Raw genomic sequence first — 5,853 nt, forward strand, 5'->3', positions numbered from 1 at the left:
ACATTTTTTGCTCGAAAATGGCGCCCTCCAACTATCAAAACAACTCAAAAATAACGCTTTTACTAAATGGTTACTTTAAAAAAAAATTGATTAATTTTGCCTTAAGCTATTCTTAGTAGGACAGTTTGTCCTTATTCTTTTAAACTGATCTATTTTGAGGAGTTCAATGAATTATAATCTAATAATACTTGATGCATGTATAAATAGCAAAAATCACTTGCCATGAAGTACTTCTTCCGTTTACATTCACTTATACACTTTAGCATATTCATGAAAATAATATTTTTTATACGTTGTTTTTAACATCAATTATTCATTCCTAATTATATAATGCATGTGAATATGATATTTATATAATTATGGTAATTTGTGATATCATTAAGATTATAAATCAATTAATACAAATATTATAATAAAATATATATTCTATTTATTTTTAAAATTATAATTTTTATTGTAGACACAAAGTGAACATAGATATCGAATAGTTACCTTCGTGCAAGGGTCCATTCGGGTGGCGTTCCCAACATGATTTTTTTCATACTCAGGGCTCGAATTCGAAACCTCTGGTTAAGGGTGAAATAGTCTCACCACTGCACCATAACTCATGTTGGTCAATATTCCCGATTATTAATTGTTATGGTTTGCATATATTGAAGATATATCTATCAAGGGCGGCTGGTAAGGTATAAAAAAAGGTCCGCCTTAGATTGGGGGCCCCATTTTTTAGTTAATTAGGTAAAATTAAACTAATAAATAAATAAATAGAACTATAAGACAACAAATACAAATGACATTAATGAAGTGATAGATATGACAATTACTTTTTCCCTTTTCAATAAAAAGTTGTGTACTTTTTTTTTAATCTACAAGTTATCTTTTTTTTTTTACTTTATTCTTTTTCTAATTTTATTTTTATATATTTTATCATCCTCTCTTCCTCTCTTCTATTTCTTCTCTCTTTCTCTTTTCTAATCTTATATCTTTCTCTTATTCAAAGCTTAAGAATTTACTTGTTCTATTGATAGTTTATATTTATATTTGGCGAAAAATATATTGCAGCAGCCCAATTCATTTTCGAAAATCAAGTCTTCATAGTTTTTGAATCCAGTAATATCATTCTAATTTCTAATATTATTTTTGTTTTGTGTCTTATGTTTATTATATTTTTTATTTGATATTGTAAATAGTGTCTAAAATATTTGTTATATTTTAATATGTCAACTAGAAAATATGAATCCGGTCATTCAAAACTTAAAAGAAAAAGAAAAGTCGATAACTTGATAAAATCTCAAAAAGGTGTTCTTGATAAATTTTAGAAGTGGTTTGGCTATATTATGAAAAAGAATTATTAAAAGAGATTAACTACACAAAAAATATTAATAACTTTGCATCTCAAAAAGCTAGAAAAATAGATTTAAAATAAAAAACATTTTTAATTTTTTAATTTTTTTTAAGGCCTCTAGTTTGATTTTGGCCTTAGACCACCAACCGGTTTGAGCCGCCCCTGATATATATATTCTTTATTATTATTTTGTTCTGGTTTGCATTTATTGAAGATATATATATTTTATTATTATAATAATATAGCACTAACATTGAGTTTGTGTCGATCAACGTTTAATTTTTATATATATTCCTTTATCCACATCATCCCAAAGGATCAATAATTAGTTCTTTACTTTTTGGGTGTGAGTTGAAGTTTGAACCACTAATACTTATAGAAAAGTAGAGATGTCTAACCAATTGGACCACTTCCTGTCCAATGTTTCCAACTCTTTTTTATTAGTACTACTTTTTACGATTGCTTTTCAAATCGATCGATACCTACTGAGTGTGTGCGGGTGGGGCGCATAAATTTCTACACTATATGTTCAAAAAAAATAAAAAATAGAGTGTTGTGTTTAGGATTAAAACTTCAAATAAATACTTTAGCAATTTTTAATCTTAATTATCATTCGAAATTCAACTATTCATATATACTCAAATATTTATAAAGCACAATTTTTCGACGAAAAAGATTCTCTCTCTTTAGCTCTCCATCATTGCTCACCTAATTTGAATTAAATGTAAGTAGGTACACGAAAGAGTGTAAACTGTTTTCTATCAAAAAGTTCTTAGATTTTAAAGCTCGACCTGAAACTTCAATTTTAAAGTAAATTTAGCGTACATAAATAGTTTTTTCTTAGAAATATCTACATTAATTTGAAAAAGTAGATAAATAAATAAATAAAATTACTACAATAACAACCAATGTCATTTTATTAAGAGTAACTTTCACATATAACAAACACAAAAATCATATTTGTATGATATAGCTATAGTTTGCATAATTGCGCTCCATAGCAAACATATATATGTATATTTCGCTATACATATACAAAAGAAAGCAGTTGTATATAATCTATTTCTGTTTCGGTATACATATACAAAAGATCAATTGTATAATTTGTGTTTGTATAAAGCGAGAAAGAGAGAAAGACAAATGAAAACTGGGCAGATAAATATTTGTATTGTATAATTATAAGTGTATAGGACGAAAATATATGTATTTGCATGTCTATATACAATTTTCTCTCGCTTTATACAAACAGAAACGCAATTTATACATTTAGGTTTGTATAAGCGAGAGAGGTGAGGGAGAGACTAGCGAGCGAGATTTGGGAGAGTGGCGAGCGAGATCTAGGAGAGGGGAGAGAGGGGAATGAAAATATATAATTTTCTCTCGCTTTATACAAACACAAACGCATTTTATACATTTGCGTTTTGTATAAAAAGCGAGAGAGGCGAGGGAGAGAACGAGAGTGGCGAGCGAGAATCACCAGGAGAGAGGCGAAATAGCAACAGTTTGCTATGGGGTACAATTAAATCAAACTATGTTTATAACATTTAATTTGAATTAATAGTTTGTTATTATATACCATTTTCCCTTTTTTTAAATATATGCACTCAATATATTTGTTTTGCGCACTTATTATCTATATATATAGCTATCTATTAGTAAAAAAAATCGACGAAGCAATATCCCATAATACCACTTAGAACAAGGTATATCCGTCTCGAGAAAAAAGTAGCAGAGTCCCAACTATTTTACACAAACTCTTAGTGGTTAGATGTTCCTAACAACTAGTATGTAAATAGGTGGCTATCAGAATGCCCCACAGCCACAGGCCAAAGCAGACCCCATTTTCACCCCACCATTACACTTGGTGTTGGGTGATGCAAAATCATATATAGGCAGTTCGTCACCTTCCAGACCCACTCAAATAATTACAGTTAAGGAAAAATGACATAAATACGTATTTTATTTTATCATAATTTTTAAAAATTTCTATTATTCAAAAAATAAATTACAAAAATCTCCTCTCGATATATCCCTATTCGCTCTTGCAGGAACGGAGCTAGGTGAGGGTTAATGGGTTCGATCAAATCCTAGTTTTTCTGTAGATTCTGTATTTGTATACATATATATTTATTTAATTTTCTAGTACGTACTAGAAAATTAAATAATTATATATATATATATATGTGTGTGTATTAACTTGCTCAATGGTAAGGAAGAAGTTGTGGAAATGCTTTCCAAACTAGTGTTGTGGGTTTGAATCGCACTATCAACAAAAGATTCTTTCTTTTTTTTAAAAAAATAATAATAATAAGGGAACATGCTTTGCAATATTTTCCTTTACTATCTTAGAATTTAAAACTCTCAAACTCCTAATAGTGGATCCGTCTCTACGACCTCTCGTATATATCCCTCTCCTCTCGAATACTTCCCTCTCCTCTCGTATACATCCCTCCCATTAAATAATGTTTCATTCGCAATCCGTGAGCTATGTATCCTTGGGTTTCCTGATGTATCCGAGTTCCTATAAATTTAAGAGATTTTTATAATTTGGGAAAGAATATGGATAAAATGTAATTAGCTCTTAACACTATGAGATTTATGTATATATATATCAACAAGGGTTGTGGTGGAGTGATAAGTAGTCATTCATACTTAACCAGAGGTCACGAGTTTGAGTCCCCCTGGTACAGAGTCACCTTTGTTAGGGAGTATTTTACCTCCAATGTAGGACTTCTTGGCATGAATCCAAATTTAATCGGGTTCCAATGTGGGTACTGAACACTGGTAGAAAACCAAAAAAAAAAAAGAAAAAGGTCCATATATATATGCCAATTTAATTTCTAATTTTTATTTTTTATTAAATATAGAAGAAAATGAAATTTGCGGTAGAAACGTTACTTCACTAGTTGTTCCATCATGGGCATNGAGTACTTTGCCTCCAATGTTGGACTTCTTGGCATGAATCCAAATTTAATCGGGTTCCAATGTGGGTACCGAACACTGGTAGAAACCCAAAAAAAAAAAAGAAAAAGGTCCATATATATATGCCAATTTAATTTCTAATTTTTATTTTTTATTAAATATAGAAGAAAATGAAATTTGCGGTAGAAACGTTACTTCACTAGTTGTTCCATCATGGGCATGCCAAGTCTTATTCCACTTTATGCCTTTTTATCTTCTTTTTTAACGTTCCATTTAAAAATAATTTCCAATAAATAACGATGATGATGAAAATGATAATAATAATAACAAGAATGGTATTATCAATAATAAAATGATAATGACAAAGCATTTAAAGTTAAGACCTACCATTGGCTATCAAATTATACATATCCAGACATATATATCTTAGCTGTGTGCAAAAAATTAACTGGAAGAATATCATTTTCTCACTTGTCTGGACTCTGGACTATATGTCATGCTGACAATTAAGTGATACCTAATATAACTGTGCTAGATTATATATAGCTGCATTATAAAGAACACAAAAGGGAAATGTACATTAATTTAAAAAGAATATACTCAGTATAATTTCATAAGTGGAGTCTAGAGAGGACGGTGTATCGTAAGTATACAATTTGATTACTATCTTGTAAAGGTGGAGAGACTATTTTCGATAGATCATCGGCTCAAATAAACATATTAAAAATAAAATAAAATATATAAAATAAATAATCGCGAACACAGACCTTCACAACTACGAAGTATGACGTAGGATCGACCACTTGGACCGACCTTAGGCAGGCACTCCTCCAAAGTGCAGTGGAAGTCACCAACCTAGACCATGGGTCTTATTAATCGCACATTGACCCGTCCAGGTCTATCATACTCATCTCTCAATTACGTATAGAACAATTTTAAAGAATTAAAATGGAAAGAATTATTCATATCATCAACATTACAATTAGAGCTTGAAATGTAGGGCACACACCATTTTCCAGTTAGTAACTAACGTAGACATGCACTTAATAGATCTATAATCAAATATCAATTAGCTAATAATTGAATATTATCCAAAATACTTGAAAAGTCAGCGATGATAAACTGATTGAGCAACTAACAACCAAAGCATGTGGTTAGCGTCCCCCACCACTGGTTTATCACTTGACCAATTTAGTTAATTGATTTATAATTTATTAGGCTCAACATTATTTATTGTTAACACCCTAGCTTATATTAGGGCTATATTCGTTCATTTAATCCCACGATTTGCTCTTTGAATGAGCTAATATTAATTTTTTTTGTTTTTAACGATTGGATTTATGCTTAGTGGGACATAATTCGACGCGACGCTTGACATAATTTGTGAAAATGTATATAAACTTGCCTTGTGACAAAATTATTTATCTTGAGGGACAAAAATAAAATACTCACACAAAATAAGAGAAAAGTACCGTAAGCCATGGTCCATCAATTTCAATTTTTTCTTATAGTCGGACACATCGACTGTCACCTAAAATTGACATCATTTTTTACTTTAATTGACACTTTAATTAAGACTTGTATCA

At 30.0% G+C, this 5,853-nt stretch overlaps 1 non-coding gene across 1 annotated transcript; it reads right to left on the reverse strand.

Moving 5' to 3' along the window:
- Positions 1 to 5,011: 5,011 nt before the first annotated feature.
- LOC125850576 (U1 spliceosomal RNA) lies at positions 5,012 to 5,171 on the reverse strand. Its single transcript, XR_007444825.1, has one exon. It is a non-coding gene; the product is annotated as a U1 spliceosomal RNA (small nuclear RNA).
- Between the last annotated feature and the right edge of the window lie 682 nt (positions 5,172 to 5,853).

Source organism: Solanum stenotomum, unplaced genomic scaffold (genome assembly GCF_019186545.1).
Source record: "Solanum stenotomum isolate F172 unplaced genomic scaffold, ASM1918654v1 scaffold17854, whole genome shotgun sequence".
Classification (NCBI taxonomy): Eukaryota; Viridiplantae; Streptophyta; class Magnoliopsida; order Solanales; family Solanaceae; genus Solanum; species Solanum stenotomum.